The following is a 20,891-nucleotide window of genomic DNA, read 5'->3' as shown; positions in this document are numbered from 1 at the left end:
ACAATCTAAATTCGTTTCGTGACGGTCAATAACATGTTAATTTCTATTTTTAAACGTATAATTTTAAATATTGATTAAAGTATTACGTTCTGCAATAGATTGAATCTTGTTATCCATAAAGATGAAACTTAATTTCTTTTTTAAAAATGTCCCTGAGAGCTAGATTTGACACGAAACTGGTTTTATTACATGTGTAATGAAACTGCATTTCCAACCAGTAACCTGGAATCTCATAAAACAAAGTTTAAGATAGCTGAAAACAAATAACATGCATCTAATAGGAGACATGTTTTCGAATAAATCTGTCAAGTCCGTGTTGGCAAATCGACACCGACCATTCCTTTCCTTCTTAGGAGAATAAAAGGTGTCGTGGGCGAGTTGATGCACAGCTACAGGACCGACTTTGTCTTGGGAAACCCCTATCTTGCATGTAAAAAATCCATCGTTGAAAAAAAAATATATCGCTTTTCATTCTGTTAAAATCTTACAGGAATTAAAATTTCCTGATAAAATACTTCGTTTCCATTAGGAAAAAAAAAATTCTGTAGGAAAATTACAAATCTCTGAGAATTAAAAAAAAAATCTGTTAACTTTTATCAATGTCCCAAGGGAACACCTTTGCAATTCCGGGGGGAATAATAGTAACCGATTTGGCACTTGACAGATTAATCCAAGAACACGTTGATCACGGCTCTGGTAGGCGGAGGAGTTTGTAGCGTGCTAATTCTTACAGTGCCTTGAACCGGTAGGTTTCCAAAATTTACGTCGGTCCGAAAGTACTGTCTTCTAAGAGACTTTATGACATAAACACATGTACTCTTTCTATTACTTAATCTTGTATCAGGTGCCTAGGAGGCGTAGAATCGGGTGGTATATGTATATCGAAATTGTTAAAAACGGTAGAGTAGAGGCTCACACATCGTAATTTAAGTTACAGGTTATAAATTTATATATTGACTAAAACATAGAATGTAATTTTATTTACGTAAAAAAAAACCCAAGCAAATGTTTAGAATTATCGAAAATGTTTCAAGAGTGAATCATTTCAGCATCTGTACAATTAGAGAGATCCCAAGGAATTGTAGCCCCCCCCCCCCCCCCCCCCCCCCAATCGGAGAGGGTTACATTATTACAGTTACAGAAGGTCTCTTATTTTTATTCTGTTATAGGACTCTGAGGTGGCAAACTTGCAAACATCAAACTAAATGGATTAAATAGGTTCAACTCTTCAAATCCTCAATGTATACATAAAGTGGTGACAGGTGGGAAAGAAGTCAGTTCAACACAGATATATACAAAGCAAGTGAAAGTGTCAGATGATATTATAAACAGAAAGCGGGGGAGTCCATAGATTTATTGTTGAACGTCATTACACCAATCTGAATGACAATCTGAATAACCATTCAGAACCATCAAAACAACCAGCTGAGGTACAACTTATCCCGAACCTACAAAACAGCCAGCTGAGGTACAACTTATCCCGAACCTACAAAACAGCCAGCTGAGGTACAACTTATCCCGAACCTACAAAACAGCCAGCTGAGGTACAACTTATCCCGAACCTACAAAACAGCCAGCTGAGCCTGATTTACAACTTTGGGTGGCAGGGAACAGTGTTTTGGTTCTGAAATATGTGGGTAGGGGGTATACATCAAAGTCAGATTATGACAGACTAATGAAAATCATATTTCCCTTTCATGTCAATACTTGTGTTTCATATTGGTGTAGTTTATACATTTATTGCATGATAGTGAAGGAGATATGAAGATTTATTCACCCAAGAAAAATCATATTCCCCGATGTTCTCGAGGAGATATGAAGTTTTGTCATCCCTGGCATGTGACCGTCTAGACCAATCAGATTACGTGTTACATAGAATTCTCATACTGAGGTATAATAAAATAAATTATGACCCTAAATTACACAATCTAATTAAAATCAGATCCTAGGATACGCTCACAATCGCTAAAATAGGATCTGACATAATCCCATTGGGGGTCATGTCCACATGACCTTTTTCTTGGAATATTCATGAGAACTATCAGCCAGTCAGATTGCGCCATACAGACAATGATGGCTATTCAGGCGGTTCCCCGCAATTCGTAAACAAGTTGCAGTAATCGCTTTCCCACGAAGTTTATTGCACACTATAAAATTGTTGTTCTCACATAAGGAATTCTAAAATTTCGCAATATTGCCGAATCTACTCCGTTCATACAAACAACAGGACGTACGATATAAAATACACTGAAATAAAATTAATTGTGAATTGCGAAGCAAACGAACTCTGGCGGAAGTTTGATGTAAACACGGACAGTTTCAAAGCCAACGCGCTGATTGGCTGATATAAAGTTCATCTGAACATGACCTCTAATCGGTGTATGTCAGATCTTCTTACGCAAAGTATCCGGCGCGGATCTAAGAAGTCTGATTTTAATTAGATTGCTAAATTACATGTAATCTATACATACTGATGCTGGTGTAATCTCAGCGAGATTCGTCGAGGCTGGATATTTGGACTGAATCTCAGACCAGTGTCACATAAAGTGATTCGGGAAATCTTGCCTGAACTTCGGCCGCTTGTTGCAATTAAAATGGGTTAAATTGAGTTTCTTGTCCGCTTTAACTTTTCGCCTTAGACATCTTATTAACTCTCTATCACAATGAAACATGCATTTCTTACCTTTACATAATGTAAATCCCACAGTAATTCAAGATTTTCGTAGATATCTTAAGGAACTTTGTGTTTATATTAGATATCTGACTAATTTACAACTATCCAATTGAAGAGGGGTGATACTAGGTATATTGATATGCCATCAATTTTCAGATATCACGCTTAAGGAAGTCATGAATCGTGATATCTGAAAATTGATGACATTTCAAGATACTTAATATCACTCCTATTCACGTGGATAGTTGTAAGTTAGTCAGATATCTAATACAAACGCTGAGTTCCTTAAGATAATAACTTTACCGATCTCTGAGCAGGTGCCTCTTTCTTGCTTCCATTTTCTCTCATTTGGGCTAAACCACACCACCCCCACACCATCACAGTACCAAGCGAGGGGATTTAGACACTGTGCACAATCAAGAACTCTGTCTGCACTTCTTAAAAATCTATCTTTCATATGGGTCCATCCATCTCAGCTACAGACCTTTTGTTGGCCCATGCATATTTTCACCGGAATTTCTTCAGCAACTGACCACGTGTCTTAGTTTTGTATCTCCACCCATCAACATGCTAGTGTAACAGCACTCTATTGCCGTCAATCTAGTATGAGTTCAAAAAGAACTTCTTTGCTTAAACTAAAGTATAATTTTCCTCAATCACTGATTTGATATATATTTATTTATTTGAATGTCCCTACCTTGGGTTGAAATCAAGAAGTAAATCAATAATAAATGGAGGACTTTAAAAAAGTAAATAGCACGTTTCCTTAACTAAATAGACTAGTACCAAGAACAGGTCGGCTCTATTCGGGCCACTATCCCCAGCACTAGTTAGTTTCCCTGACTTACTGTCGGTGCTATGGTCGGTCACAATGGACAACCACTCCGGAAAACAATAAGGCGAGCAAACAATCAAAACAGCTTCAGCTCTATTCTGGCCACTGAATTGATTGTCTCTTTACCTTTCCTAACGCTAAAACCTTTATTTATCTTTACTTCCCAAGGAAGTTTGCAGCCTCTCACTGAAGAGGAACTGTACAGGTATTACTAGTTTAAAAACCGATATTGTGGCAGTGATTTCCAGTTTCAAAAGAATAATAAAATGCATAGTAAAAAGATTTCCTTTACCAAAATTAATCTGGCTGTGAATGTAACTCATTTATTAAATGTGTACTACAATTACCTCTGATAAAATTTCATAAGTAATTAAATGCATACTTTTCAGAGGGCCTTGATTATCGAAAACATTTACAGAGCCAATTTGAGTATTCAAAAGCTTTGACAATACATTAGTATTTAGGTATTAAGAAATACTTTTTTCCCCAGATTTTTGTGCATTATCTTATACACGCCTGTGAAGTTCCAGTCGATAGACAGATATTGGTCAACGCATGCCCCTGTCGGAACAACTCGTTATCAAGAATTATGTCTAGAAATAGTTTTCAAGAGGTTGAATATAAGAAAATTTTTGTTAAATATGATGCAATTACATTTAAATCTAGTGATTGAAAGTAAGTACTTGAACATTCGTTTATGTTGAACTTGGAGAGGAAAAATGGTTAGTACTTTTTGATAACATTTGATAAGGTGTTGTTGCTTAGCAACCAAATATAATTGAATAAAAAAATAGATTATTTTAGATTAACAATAATTGAAAGATCTTTGTTTTAATGTTGCAATACTTATTCTATTTAATGGAACATAATGGCAAAACGTCATATTATTAGAAAATGATGGACAAGTATATGAAGTACGAAGTTTCCATTTGATGACCTTTGACCTTAATTATATTCATTATATTTTTTGTTATAAACCTTTTAAAATGATTAAGATCTATTTAAAGATTATATTTTTAAAATAATGTGACATTTACTAATCATCATGGATTGTAATTAAGTTTAAATTGTGTCGAATGGATGCAGAAAGGCAAATTATGGTCAAAATTGTACTATGAGTGTTGTTACTTAGCAACCAAAAATATTTGTTTGTCAATAAAATTGATTAGTTTGATTTTGTTCTTTTTGTAGTATATTAAAAGGCACATTAGCTCATACATTTAGAATTTCCTATTTTTGACTCTAATTTAGTGAGAGGGGTCGTAATATATATATTTCAGAGAAAAAAGATTGCAAAAATGTGCACTTATATGACCTTTGACCCCGTAGATCTATTTGAGGTCATGGGATACATTGACAAATTTTATAAGAAATTGTTCCCTGTCCAATTCCTAACAAAATTACATGTCATATGCCTACCCCAAATCGTGATCCATGCAGATTTAAATCGATTTAAAAATACTGTCATTTAGTCTTTAAAAACCTCTAAAATGTGCCGGTAGAGAAAGGGTTAAGCTCCCTCTCTGTTCGATCAGCTTGGAAGAATGATACAGAATCACAGCACCCCGGGTTTATATACATACGGGCTGTTCTAATTATAAGGGATGTCAGGTCATTCCATGTTATCATGACAAATATAGTCATTAAAACGTTTGATTGAATAGAACAAAAACATTACACTAGGAATCATGGTGACATGACACCTACATTTTGTATATCAGCACTCGGCTATATTTGACATGTATCCTAAAATCATTCTATACATTTTTACACAATGTCATGTAATATCACTTCAAATATGAGATAAGACTGTTACCTTATCCCGAGCCAACATAACACAACTTCTTCCGAACCAAAGAAACAGCTATCTGCACGAAGAGTTGAAGGGGAAGGCAACCCAAACATGTTTTACATGATAAATGATAGGATTAATTATATGATAAAAATACTATTCTGTTGATATGTCGATTCGATATATCCATGCGGGCTCGAAATTAAAAAAAATATTTAGTTGTGGCCTTCAATTCGACATTTAGATATATCGACGACGTTTTATCTATTAACAATAATAACTTTATTCATACATGTATGTCGATTCGATATATCCCTGCGAGCTCGAAATAAAGGACACCACAGAATCGTCTACTACTGCTTCATACTTAGATATTTTATTGAAAGTAGATATTAACGGCAAACTAACAACTCAACTTTATTTCAGCTTCTCCATCGTCAACTTCCCATATTTATGTAGCAATATTCCACTATAACCTGCATATGATGTTTAAATCTCTCAACTGATTCGATACGCAAGAGCTTGTTCTGCGTATAATCGGTTTTTAAATCGAGGCAAGCTACTGACAAACAAGTTGATGGTACAGGGGTTTCAACAGTCTCGTTTAAAGTCAGCATTTCGCAAATTCTATGGCGTTATAACGATCTAGTTTGCCAATACAACCTATCATTGGGTCAAATGCTGTCTGACGTGTTTCATATCGATTGTTAGACCGATCTTGGTACACTGATTTTGACTACGGATAACTCCGTTTACCTGATCAAAATATAGGGTTCACGGCGGGTGTAACCAGTCGACAGGGGATGCTTACTCCTACTAGGCACCTGATCCCACCTCTGGTGTGTCTAGGGGTCCGTGTTTGCTTGCCCAACTATCTGCTTTGTATTACTTATGGGATTTATGAGATTGATCACTGTTCGTTATCTTCACCTTCATATACGGCCTATATAAGCTTTGAACAGTACTCATTTGAAAACGTTAAAAATTGAAATTCCCGCCATCTATAGAGGTTGTCTTGATGTGAAACTCTTTTGTATTCAAGACCACAAAAATTAATAATGTTGACGTCACACCGTCTGTTCTGGTTTTAATGAAATTCTAAGATCATAAAAAATATGTGCATGTGGTAGATTTTACGAATAAATAGGTTGGTGCCTTCCTGTTAATCAATACGGGATATCGGAACTAGAAAATTTTGGAACTCTTCAGAAAAAGAAGTTACGAAGATTATGCGTCACTTGGGCAACTCTTGTATACAAATTAGTGATGGCAAAAAACGACTCATTTCTGATATAAAAATATATGCCTGGTTTAAAGATTATTTTTCAGAATGTTGCAAGTGAATGCCCTAATACCAAAACATGAGTTATTGGATTAAATTTGTTATGTTTGGTAGCAAAGATAAAACAAAAGAAAAAGTCTATTTCCTACACCGTATGCACTTGTAAGGATATTTACTTTACGAGATTTTCTTGAGTCATTAAAACAACCGACCGCTATGAAATGATATAATTAATCACAATAAATTATTTATAAATCGATCTCCAGAAACGTACATACAGCAACATATAACCCCCCCCCCCCCCCCCCCCCCGTTTTCCTGAGATTGCGTTAAATTATCACATACAACATTAAAGTTTGTTATTAGTACATGTAAAGATCGATTCATTAGCTGGTCACTTGATATAGTAGCGGTGAGTGGTAGTGAAATTAATGCAAGGTTAGATCGATGAGTTCAACTCATGAACTGAAGAAACCCACCCCCCTTTTACGATTTAGGGGTTTGAGCAGAACTGCTCTTCTTGCTAACTAAGATTTTTCATATTTTGATATAACGGTACTTTTTTTCTTTGTTTGTTTCCCACCCCTTAACTCTCAAAAACGGCGCTAAAATGTGCCTTAATTCACAATATCTGTAAATACATAAGTAACATGTGCTTGTTTACTGAAAAGTTACCCAAGTTAACGCAGAAAACGTGATCTCGTTGAACGTACTAAATATTAAAACTAGGACGGATTCGGAGACGAAATAATGGTTCCGAAACTATTATAAATAGTTGTGCTTTCCTATGTAAAGGATCGATTGATTTTTAAAAGTACCTATGTATTTTGAATGTAAATTTCTTTGACTGCACAACAACAGCTATTCCCGATTTTTCAAAATAGATACATGTAGTTTAATATTTTAAAGTAATAGCTTACATGTACTTCAAAAGATGAGATGAGGACTGAACAACTGCCACATACCTGCCTAAAGTAGTGCTGTCTTACACTAGTACTATTGTAGTACTAACTTACACAAAGTACTCTCATGAAATCAGCGTGACAAACTTATTCCATATACAAGCAACGCAAAACACAGAAGAAAAAGCCCCCAGAGAAAAACAAAATTTTACACCGTTCGTGAAAAACATGACTGATTGATAGAGGATATGTTCTTTGTTATAAAAAGACTTAATATTTCAATTATTGGTAAACAGAACGATCTTTTACAGTAAATTGATATTCGTTTGACAAAATTAATCTTATTTTACTTTGAGATAATTGAAGCTCCTTTATTTTGAACACAGATGCGTCCTTAAAAGTTGATTAAATCCGGGTTTTTTTTATTGTGTTGGTATTGATTAAGGTAAATGAATTTGGTTATTGTACACAAAGTACCTGGAACTCGTCAGATTCTTTTACATTCTAAGGATAGAAAACTGTCATGTTTTTTTTCGAGTTTAGAGTTGTTTTTTACTTCTATATCTGTAAAGAAGCTGAGTTTTCCAACAAATTGGGAGGTAAATGCCTCACTCTAAAGATTTCACAGCTATTTCTTTCCAGAGAATCATTTCTCTCACTTCTCATAAGAAACCATTTCTGATATCTAATTATCGGACGCATGATCTATTTGTGGTTGTGTGGGGAAAAATAAGAAAATAATTTCATACCCGCACTTTCCAAAGAAAGTTCGGGTATATTGTTGTTAACCCTAGGCCTAGTCCGTCCGTCCGTTTGACACACTTTCTTCTTCTATAAACTCCTCTTATTTTAAGTAGCAACCAATTAATCTTTTGGAATATGACAGGCGTTGTCCTGTAGATTTGCAGCACAAGTTTCAGAATTTTCATTTTTACCCTGGGGGTAATAAAACATTGGGTTTTTTTTTCTTTTAAGAAACCTGATTCTTAGAACTCCTCATACATTTTATGCAATAGCCAAATCACCTTTTGGGAGATGATTGGCGGTGTCCTGTAAATGTGCAATAAGGTATCGGCATTTTCACCCTGGGGCTCAAACGCTGCTGGCTCCCTGTGTTTAGCACCTTTTTCGTAGACAATGACAATAGTTTATTCTCATAAACTGGCAGAATGTACAGTGTAGAGAAACATCACACTAATATAGTTAAGTGCATGCATACGTGAGAAAAATGAGTTACAGTATCTGATAATGAGCTAAGCAGGAGAGCTAACTCTCTCAATAATACTTTTTATAAATTTACATAGTTTCCTCAATCTTAATTTTATTTGTTGTGTTAATAAAAGTTGTTCAAACGTATACACATTTTGGGTTTATATAGAAGTACTTTGGTACATAAGAGTAATCTTGATTGCAGTATAGATGGATCATTACAATTAAATAAATAATGGTACTCATCGCCAATTTCATTTTTCAAACATAACTTACAAATTCTATTTTCTCTTGGTATATTATACCATCTTCCAATTTCAATAGGTAGTTTAACATGACAAGTTCTGAATCTACAAAAAAGTTTCAAATATTTACAAGGCAAGGATGATAAGTACAGACTTGGGTGAAGTCCATATTTCTATACCGAAAGGTTGAAGATATTGGGGAAATAATTGATTTATACATCTCAAGAATAAAGTGTTAATAGAGGATGGACTCGTGGATTTTGTGATCATATTCATTAATTTATTCAGTCATGTACCGTGATTCAATTTCGTCGTGAAAAATTGATATCTACATCAGTCTTCGCAAAAACGTTTCCGAGACACTGGCGATAATGACTAGTTCATTCGACAGATCTACTTGCTCAAAATCATATGAAACTATTTTTCTAGCCCATAAGTAAAATATACATGTACATTTGTACATATAAACATTAAAGGCATGATTCATCAGGATGAATTTAAAATTTAAAAAAAGATTGCAACGGTTGACAAACATAAATCAGACTGAAATGTAGAAAAAAGTTTGTAATGGTCTTTTAAATCTTGGCAATTTATTGATCCCAGATTTTTCACTAACTGGAGATATTTTCTACCAACCAGTAGTATAGGGGAGTCGGCAAGTTTATCTGCACGAGTTTTAATGAAGACTGCTACATTGTACATGTGAACATCTTTCGTCAGTGTTAATGTTTTCTCTGTAAGTTTTAATGTTTTCTCTGTCAGTAATAACGTTTTTTCTGTCAGTGTTTATGATTTTCTGTCCGTGTTAATATTTTTCTGTCCGTGTTAATGTTTTTTGTCAGTGTTAATGTTTTTTGTCAGTAATGTTTTCTGTCAGTAATGTTTTCTGTCATTAATGTTTTCTGACTGTGTTTTTTCTGTCAGTGTTAATGTTTTCTCTATCAGTGTTAATGTTTTCTTTGTTAGTAATGTTTTGTCAGTGTTAATGTTTTCTCTGTCAGTGTTAATGTTTTCTCTATCAGTATCAAAATGTTTGCTCTTTCAGTAATAATATTTTTTCTGTCAGTGTTAATGTTTTTCTCGGTCAGTGTTAATGTTTTCTCTGTTAGTAATGTTTTTGTCAGTGTTAATGTTTTCTCTGTCAGTGTTAATGTTTTTTCTATCAGTATCAAAATGTTTTCTCTTTCAGTGATATTGTTTTTTCTGTCCGTGTTAATGTTTTTTGTCAGCAATGTTTTTTGTCAGTAATGTTTTCTGTCAGTAATGTTTTCTGACTGTGTTTTTTCTGTCAGTGTTAATGTTTTCTCTGTAAGTTTTAATGTTTTCTCTGTCAGTAATAACGTTTTTTTCTGTCAGTGTTTATGATTTTCTGTCAATAATGTTTTCTGTCCGTGTTAATGTTTTTTCTGTCTGTGTTAATGTTTTTTCTGTCAGTGTTAATGTTTTCTCTGTCAGTGTTAATATTTTTCTGTCGTGTTAATATTTTTCTGTCCGTGTTAATGTTTTTTGTCAGTAATGTTTTCTGTCAGTAATGTTTTCTGACTGTGTTTTTTCTGTCAGTGTTAATGTTTTTCTCGGTCAATGTTAATGTTTTCTCTGTTAGTAATGTTTTTGACAGTGTTATTGTTTTCTCTGTCAGTGTTAATGTTTTTTCTATCAGTATCAAAATGTTTTCTCTTTCAGTAATAATGTTTTTTCTGTCAGTGTTAATGTTTTTCTCAGTCAGTGTTAATGTTTTCTCTTTCAGTAATAATGTTTTTGTCAGTGTTAATGTTTTCTCTGTCAGTGTTAATGTTTTCTCTTTCAGTAATAATGTTTTTGTCAGTGTTAATGTTTTCTGTTAGTGTTAATGTTATCTGTCAGTAATGTTTTCTGTCATTAATGTTTTTCTATCAGTATTAATGTTTCCTGTCAGTATCAATTTTTCTCTGTCATTGTTATTGTTTTCTCTAAACCCCCTCGATATAACATGCTCTAATACTTGTATTTAAAAGATCTTTTGAGGTACACTTGCTGATTGTATAATAATTTATTTTAAGTCCCCCTGCATATTCTAACTGGACACATCGATATCCAATAGTGAGACCAAAACCGGCATATAAACGGTGACTTTAAAAAATAGCATGTCTTCTAAAGATATATACATGGTACGTTAATTAAATGATCGACATTATTTATGTTAATTATATACATTTACTCCATAATAATTATTAATTCATATTGTATTTCGAAAAAGTACATTGTAGCATTACCTTTGAAAATTTTAGGGGGATGGGCCCCCACGCAGACCTTAAATCCGCCAACGATAATTTAATAAGCACACCAAATATCCCTGCAACTAACTGAAACCCTATGGAAAGCACATACAAGAATATCCTTATGATAGCGTTATAAGTGCATCTATTTCATTTCGCTTTTATTCAATGGGCAGATGTATATGAATCACACATGAATTTCTAAACACCTACATGTATAACATGTTAATAGATTTTTTTTTCAAATAATGTTGTAGCAGTGTAAAAAATTTGTAAATAACTTTTAATTTCTATTATTAAAATGAATTGAATTTGCAATTAATAAAATTGTATAACTAAAATCATATGCTAAAACGATGGCAAACAGCTTTGATTTTATTTAATTTCCAATTTGATGTAATTAGTATGTTCCCGCCAAAAGTTTGGTGCCCGTTTGGCGACTTTATAGTCATTTGACTTTAGACCAGAATTGAATATTTTCATATTGACCAGTTGGTTTGAAGTGTTCGGACGCTAATAAGTTTTAGTTATAGTTGGAGCTATCACCATCAGGGTATGTTGGGGTTTCCTTTGTTTTTGTGGAAATAATAGCATCGCAGTTATCGCTCTTAACTATATTGAAAATATCTAACAAAGTGCATGTTTAACTTTTATTGCAGTTGCACCAAAGAGGCTTTGATTTATAGCTTACGACTTTACATTTGATAAATATCAAGCCTAAAGTTCATATACTTTGGTAAGTTAGATCATTTAAACTGTTTAAGCAAATTAAGTCAATTATCAAAGCACTAATATAAATAATTTGTTTTTAAACTTATTTTTCTCATTTATGACATAATTATATAAAGGTTCGGTGGATCACTTTTATGAAATTGTTATTGTGCTTGAACATTATTTGATATAACTTAGTGCTCTCTCTCTCTCTCTCTCTCTCTCTCTCTCTCTCTCTCTCTCTCTCTGTGTCATCAACTGTGCCAGTGCATAGTGTGGTATAGCTGGAATATAAACACAAACTTTTTGAAAGGATTTACGCTGTAGTTGTTGTATGTTTCATCAACGCATCGTGAGTTACAATGTATTTATCATATCAATGTTCTTAACACTTTCACATTGCATTAGTGAGCATATTCAAATGATAGATATTTCATACATTTATAATTTTTGGAAACCACTCAAAAGTTTTTGCATAATTTATAGTATTAATGATTTTTCATAAAGTTCACTGAATATTAATGTGATACACAAGGGTACCGCCGTATTTTATTAATTAGTTGCTGCAACAATTGTTCGTGTTTTAATTTTGAATGTCAAAAATACAAGACTCTGACGTGCAATTTGTAATTCAAACAATCAATTTGTTAAAAATGAATGGTATAATTATTATTATATCAGATTTTAGCAAATCATTAAATAGAAAAACAGCAATGCGACTAAATATATGAACGAGTTCATGAGTTTCTTTAAATAAGGTAGTAGCCTGGTTCCCGAGGCCTTCCGATCTTGCACATCAGAAAGCCTCGGGAACCAGGCTAATAAGGTAGCAACGAACAGTTTCGCACTATAAGCCCGGCCAACTTTCTTTAAAAATGGAAATACCCCATATTTTAAGTGATATTACATGTGTAAAATGTACACAATAATTTTAAGATGTATGTCAAATGTAGCTGAGTGCTTAATGAAAAAGTTGATAATGCAACATGAAGGTGTAACCATGATTCCTAGCATGAACAATGTAGATGGATGCAAATAAGAAATTAAAACACGTGGTCAGTTGCCGAAGAAATTCAGGTGAAAACATGCATGGTCCAGCAAAAGGTCTATAGCTGAGAGGGAAGGTGGATGCCCCCATATGAAAGATATATTTTTAAGAAGGGCAAACATGGTTCTTGATGCACAGTGTCTAAATCCCCTCGTACGGTTCTGTGGTGGTGTGTGGGTGGTGCGGATTTGCCCAAATGAGAGAAAATCAAAGCGAAAAAGGAGCACCTGCTCAAAGCATATTCTGTGCACCAGTACCAGTATGTGTGGATTAGATGTAATCTAGGGTCATCATTTATTAACTACAATAGTATGGAATACAAGTATTGACATAACAGAGAAATATGATTTTTCATTAGTCTGTCTTAATCTGACTTTGATGTATACCCTCTACCCACATATTTCAGAACCTAAAAAGAAATCCTGTCCCCTGCCACCTAAAAATATACGATATTTCTACCAATTCAAATGTTCCGTATCACAGTAGGTGTCAGTCCGATAATAAATCCTTACTTCTACGACTCTATTTGCCATGCTTAGATCTACGGTACCTTAAGCTGGTGACGTCTCGATATGAGTAAAAAAAAATCTAGAACGGATGACCACAAATCATTCAAATAAAAACCTTTAATCCCCTTTACCTAAAAATATTTATGATGACGGTGGTGGAAATTCAAATAAGACTTTGAAGAAGACATATAGACAAGACTAGTTCTTTCCAAAGCAGAACAGATATTTACTAAATTTGCGTCAATATGGGTGCGAAATAAAACGCACAAAATACTATAATGTTTACATTTTGCGATGCATGAACTAGATATCTGAGAAGTATACGACAACTAGAACTTATAATACGAAACCCGTAAGTACTAGTATACAGCAACTGAAACTCACAAAACGAAATCCGGAAGTACAAGTATACAGCAATTAGAACTCTCAAAACGAAACCCGGAAGTACAAGTATACAGCAACTAGAACTCACAAAACGAAACCAGAAAGTACAAGTACATGGCAACTAAAACTTATAAAACGAAACCCGGTCGACCCTCCTTGTTTACAGTTAAGAGCGCAAAACCCAATAGGAAGTGCTTAGAAACGCAAGTTTTGATTGGACGACCAAAAAAAAAAAAAAGACCAATCGCATTATTTACTTTGTTAGTTTGGTACAATGTTAGGAAAATCAAATGCTAACATTTCATGTTTCTAGTTGAAATATTTCATCTTTAAAATCATATATTTGTCTTTAGAAATAATTTTCTTCACTGAACAGTATTGCATTTAGCAATGCTGTATATTGTTTTAGTTGGAGCATAGTTTTCCCGGTTAGTTGAAACAATAAATCAAACAAAATATTTAAAAAAAAAAAAATATCCAAGGGCCGTGTATAAAATCAAATACATTTAGTAGCAGTGCAAGACATTCGCATATTGAACAGATGCTATCTCGCTGACATGCAGTGTAAATTAAATTCGACAGACTTCATTAAGAGAATTACAAAGTTGGAATTTTGAAGCCTTAGAAAATTGACCTGTTATTGGCGGCGAACTGTCACGTGGTCTTCCTGACGAGTGTCGTGCGTTTCCGATGATAAATTTAATAACAGAGTTTTGAAAGGATATGGACTGGTGAATTATTTCAGCATCAAGAGTTAAATATCAGATGTTTTTAATCAAACACATTTCTTAAGTTCTTTAACCCCTTCTGTGTCTTTTGTAACGAAGATTATTTTACACGATTGAGACGTTGAACTCTGGTGAAAAATGTATACTTGAGCCAACAGATTCCGAACAATTTGAAAATTCACATCTCTGTTTCCAATCTCATGATTTTTAAAACAAAACTCTACAAACTCGATTAATAATGTAATATTCTGAGATGAATTGGTGATTTTTTTTTCAAGATTAGGGTGAATAAACCTCAACCCCAAACAAATCATCCTCAATGCCAATGCAACTATTTCGTAATCTCAGTTTTGATTGGCCAGTACACTCGGACAACTATTTTGTAATCAGAATTTTGATTGGCCAGTGCACTGAGATTTGAGGCTGTTAAACGAGCATTAACGAAATGGTAAGTTTTAAATTGTAGAATATCGCAAAAAGGCATAACGTCATCTTTACATTCGTGATCTTATCATCCCTTTCATTTGTACAGGAAATCTTAAACTTCCTTACGGCGTATGAATATAATTAAGGAACTACTTGCAAACAGTTACATTTGGAATTAATTTGGATTGAAGAAATATTTTAAAAATATTCGTTGATATTTATTCCGTTTCATTGTTACCATTTAATTGCTCTTTCTGAAGTAATAGTCTGTAGTTTTCGTTCTTTTACTTATCGCAATGTATTTTTCCTAACCGAGGCGAACCAATCAGCTGATTGTTTTGTTGTTTCATCAGTACCTGTATCATTCACTTCGGGTGACAAAGATCGCTAAATTTAAGTTTGATAAGAATGTCACGATAAAAGAATTCATATGAATGAAAGGTGAAGATAACGAACAGTGATCAATCTAATTAATCCCATAAGAAATACAAAATAAATAGTTGGGCAAACACGGACCCCTGGACACACCAGAGGTAGGATCAGGTGCCTAGGAGGAGTAAGCATCCCCTGTCGACCGGTCACATCCGCCGTGAGACCTATATCTTGATCAGGTAAACGAAATTATCTATAGTCAAAATCAGTGTACCACGAACGGCCTAACAATCGGTATGAAACACGCCAGACAGCAATTGACCCAATGATAGGTTGTATTGACGAACTAGATCGTTATAACGATCATAGAATTTGCAAAATGCTGACTTCAATCGAGACTGTTGAAACCCCTGTACCATCAACTTGTTTGTCAGTAGCTTGCCTCGATTTAAAAACTGACCATACGCAGAACAAGCTCTTGCGTATCGAATCAGTTGAGAGATATAAACACCACATGCAGGTGATAGTGGAATATTGCTAAATATATATGGGAAGTTGACGATGGAGAAACTGAAATCATCCCGTTGGTCATAAAGTTGAGTTGTTAGTTTGCCGTTAATATCTACTTTCAATAAAATATCTAAGTATGAAGCAGAAGTGGACGACTCTGTGGTGTCTTTTTTTTTTTTTTTTGAGCTCGTAGGGATATATCAAATCGACTTATGGATGAAAGTTATTATTCTTAATAGATAAGACGTCGTCGATATATCTAAATGTCGAATTGAAGGCCACAGCAAGAGATTTTTTCTTCTCACGCAGAAGTTTCTGAATAAATTCTACTTCATATGAATATAAAAAAAACAGGACATCTAACAAAGGAGCACAATTCGTGCTTAAGGAGATTCCAACAGACTGTTGGAAGACCGCGAAGATATTGTCAGTGAGGAACTGTAGCATATTTTTTATTTCAACTTCAGAATACAAAGTGGCGTTTAATAAAGTAATTTTTGGATGACTGATCACTAGCTAGGAATATTTATGTTTTCCATATTTGTTTAAAAAGCAACTGTCTATGTCAAAAAATCTGGTTTTTAATTTTTCGTGAGGAATGGTCGTGTAAAGTGTTGAAAAGTAATAAGTTTTGATGTTGTTGATCTGAGAAAAGTTTTGCGATTTCAAGTTTACTAAATGTTCTTTAGAATTTTTTAGAATCCACATTTGATTTAGACCACTTTTGGCATATGAAGTCGCACAGTACGTTTTCTCCTTCACAGCTGTTAATATTTTAATGAGGAGCAAAGATAAGGGCTTGGTAGAGCACTTGCTGGATCCAGCGATATATCGTTGTAAGGGTTTTTATGTAGTTTAGGAATCCAGTATAGGTACGGTAACTCATATTCATTCGACCCACTGACAGGGATACCAAATGTGCCTAAAACTGAAGCATGGTTTTGAAGAAATTCATCTTTTGAAAGGGCAGTTGGAGTATAAGTACGATTACTAAAAGTGGAGTTAATGCCAAGTTCGTTTAATATACAGTTGTAATAATGAGCCTTACAAACAAAGACAATGTTGTTACAAGCTTTGTCAGCTGGAACCAAGACATATTCCTCATGTTACCTATCTAATTCTTTTATCACTTCTGGTTTACTAAACACAGAAGAATAGATGGTACGTACTTTTGCTTTGATATGTCTAATGCGGGATTTGGATATTCCTCATACACTTTAATCCATTCTGACAATGTATCAAGTTCTTCTTTTTTCATATTGAGCCCAACGTCTGGCATACTGGTAATCTTCGACAGAATTCAAAATAGAGATGAAGCTCTGTCGCCAATTGAAAGACCGGGGTTCTTTGTATTTAGGACCTTTTAGAATAAGTGATTTGGGGTCCTCATTTTCAACTATATCAACATCACCAGTAATGACATGTCCAGCTGGACTATCTAGATCTTGGCACTGTAAAGTTTGTTTATGATTAAAAAATTTGGATGCAATAGTAGAAGTATACTTGTAGGAAATACTGGGTGTGGACTTGAACTTGAAATAAAGTGGAATACAAGACTGCACTTTTTTATGACGAAGAATGTTGCTTATGTTGACAGCATCTATTCCTTTGTTTGTCAATCTAATTAAAATCAGATCCTAAGATACGCTCACAATCACAGAGTATACGGCGCGGATCTAAGAAGTCTGATTTTAGTTAGATTGTTTGTTTTTAAATTTGAGCTTAAAAGGAACTGGCGACATGATTCGGAAGGAATATCGTTGTTGTTATTTATTAGTCAAAAACAAATACAGCTTATAGACAAAGTATACAATGTAATAAATCTAAAATCATATAAAGGTCAAGAAAGAATAGAAATTGTGCTTATACATTGGTATTTCTAATTTCAAAGGAATTCTTCATAGATTTACCCAAGTTACATAATTCCTTTACATTCTGTGTCGATAAAAGTTGAATTAATTTAAAGACAGAGGAGGGTCTGATATAATAATACTTTTTTCAAAAATTTGATTCTTAAATAACTGCATTAGGTACACTTAAAAGAAAAAATGAAGCTCACCTTCTACATCTAAGATACATAAAGGACACAAACGTCTTTTTAAAGGAACATTTTTGTATCTACCGGTTTCAATAACTAACCAGTGAGACGATAATCTTAACTTGCATATAAACTTTTTATACTGCATAGGAATTCTTTTAGTTAAGTAGGATTGCAAAGTAAAATGGTCAATCAAATGTTTATAAATTCTACATTTTGAGGAAGAGTTGATTTCAGAAAAAATTGTTTGTTTACAATTATTAAATATACGTTGCTTAGCAACTGCAAACCTGTATTGTGGCTTCAAAGTACATTGATTTAACCATAGGTTCATCAATCCAACATTTGATAAAATACCTTTAACATTTACTACCCAATTTTTAGTTTTGTTTACTACTCATTTCATCACACATAGTCATAACATGATTTCAAGATACAATTTTTTGTTGATAAAAGCTTTAACCAATATTTTAAAATTCGTAATTTTCTCACACATTGCAATGGTAATCTACCCAATTCACAATAAATCATTACATTAGGAGTAGCACTTTTCACACCCAGTATGCTTTTACAAAAATCCATGTGAACTTTTTCGATATCAGGAGCTGACTGAGCACCCCACACTTCACATCCATAATTTGCAATGCTTCCTAAATATGTATCAAATAAGAATATTAGTGTTGTAAAATTCAAGTTCATATTAGAACATTTTCTTTTTAGTGAAAATAAAGCTTTCTTACATTGTAATGATAACTGTTTTTGTGCAACATAAAATTTTCCATTAAAATTCAACAATAATCCAAGATAACAAAATTTATTTATTACTTCAATTTGTTCATTATCATAGAGCCAGTTATCGTCTGATCGTAAAATACCTCCGTTTCTAAAAACCAATACTTTTTTCAGTGTAAATTTCCAATGGATTCAACATAAGTTGCAAGTCAGACGTCGATTCAGCTAATATAACCATATCATCTGCATACATTAATAGAAATAAAGATAATTCTTGTAGCTCGATGGGAGCATTGCCCTTAAGCAAAAATTCCTTCTCACAGTCGTTTACGTACAAAGAAAAAGGTAGGGGAGAAATTATCTCCCCTTGTAAAACGCCAATATTATTTACAAAGAAATCTGATAAATTTCCTTTTAATAGAACACATGACTTAATATCATTGTACAATGATCGAAGAATCTTAAGAGGCTTGCCTCTAATACCTAGCATAGAAATTTTGTTCCACATTTTAGCTCTGTCTACCGAATCAAACGCCCGTTTAAAATCTGTAAAACAGCAGTAGAGCCTCTTTTTCTTAGAAAGATATTTATCAATTACAGTTTGCAAGGCAAAAATGGCATCAACAGTTCCTAAAGAAGGTCTAAAACCGAATTGTGCGTCAGAGATGACATCATTATGTTCCACCCAAACCATAAGTCGTTTATTCAAACTTGAAGTAAATAGTTTAGTTAAGCAGCTCACCAAGCTAATTCCCCTGTAATTCGCTGGGTCAGTAGTACTTCCCTTTTTGTATATAGGAACAATAAGCGATGTGCAATATATGTTCGGAAAATATCCAGTGGAAAACATTGCATTAAATATGGTATGTAAAAACGGTAACAGAATGTATCATCCATGACCCGTGGTGGTTTAAAGAGGCTGTGATTGGCAACATCCATAATCACAGAGTTCAGTCAATATTCAGGTGTCGAAAAATCCAAGTATAGACTAACTGTAGTTTCTTCAAATAATGTATGTAAAACTCTCAATGGAACAGAGTAAAGTTTTGTACGAATGTGATGTGGACCTAATTGTCTGTTCACGTAAGGTTAAAGAGAATCAAACGTGACATCATTTATACTTGGCTTTTTATATGAACGGTGTCCATGACTACGTTTCCGTCTTTAAATATTAGGAAAGAGTCCCATCATATTCACGTTATTTCCTTGTGAACTAGTCAAATTTCCCACATCATATATATTATCATTGCATCCATGTGGAAATGCAGTACCTAGGATGTTGATATAAGCATAACAATTTTTTTTTGGTGGATATCGTCGAAGCTACAAAACAGCCGACAAATTAAAATTTATAAAGTCAGCTGCTGGCAGGATTGACAATTTCTAAAAATAAAAACCAAAGCAATATTTCGTGACGCATCTTATAAGACCCCCCCCCCCCCCCCCCCCAAAAAAAAAAGCAAAACTCAACTAGAGGTAAACACGAAGACAAGTGTATGAAAGGTTTTTGTTATTTGCGACCGTTAATGCTGATTTAACGGTCGGAGTTTTGGATGACGCGTTACCAAAGCCGGCTGTTTAAAACGGATGTTTGCGACCGAAAAATCAACATCAACGGTCGCAAATAAGTCTTTAAATAGTTTTAAGTTAATCCTAATTACAAATGAAATTTACTGTAGAAAAAACTCTTCGTCTTTGCAACTGTTCTTCTTGCTTGCGTTACAGCTTCCCACATTGTCAGAATACATTGACTATACATGTCGGATGTTGACACACACACCCATTAACTATCAATCTCGAGTGGGACGTTAACAATATACAATCAATCAATTTTCCCTAGCTGCTGATACCTTTACAGAACATCAAATCCCGTTAGGTGGGTCCAAGGTCTGTACAGTGACCCGAGTGACACAGGTCTTAGTTTGCGCGAGCAGGTGCGTAGCCAGACTTTTTACCATGTCAATTTCACTATAGTAGAGATTTTGGGGCCGCCTTGATCAAAACCCTGAAGGGGTCCAGGCCTGAAGCTGGGAAATTTTGACGATTATAAGGTGTCGAAAGGCATAATTTCTGAGTCTTGACAGATCAAATCGCAAGTCACGCCATAACAATATATCATTTGTACAACAACCAGTAAATGTGAACGTACGACAGACCTAGAATAGCTTTATATATCGGAGTCCATTATTTAATAAACTTCTCTCTCGCTCCCAGTCAATGATTTTCCTCACTTATTTTA

Source organism: Ostrea edulis, chromosome 6 (genome assembly GCF_947568905.1).
Source record: "Ostrea edulis chromosome 6, xbOstEdul1.1, whole genome shotgun sequence".
In the NCBI taxonomy this organism is placed as follows: domain Eukaryota; kingdom Metazoa; phylum Mollusca; class Bivalvia; order Ostreida; family Ostreidae; genus Ostrea; species Ostrea edulis.
Note: the sequence above shows the minus strand (reverse complement) of the source record.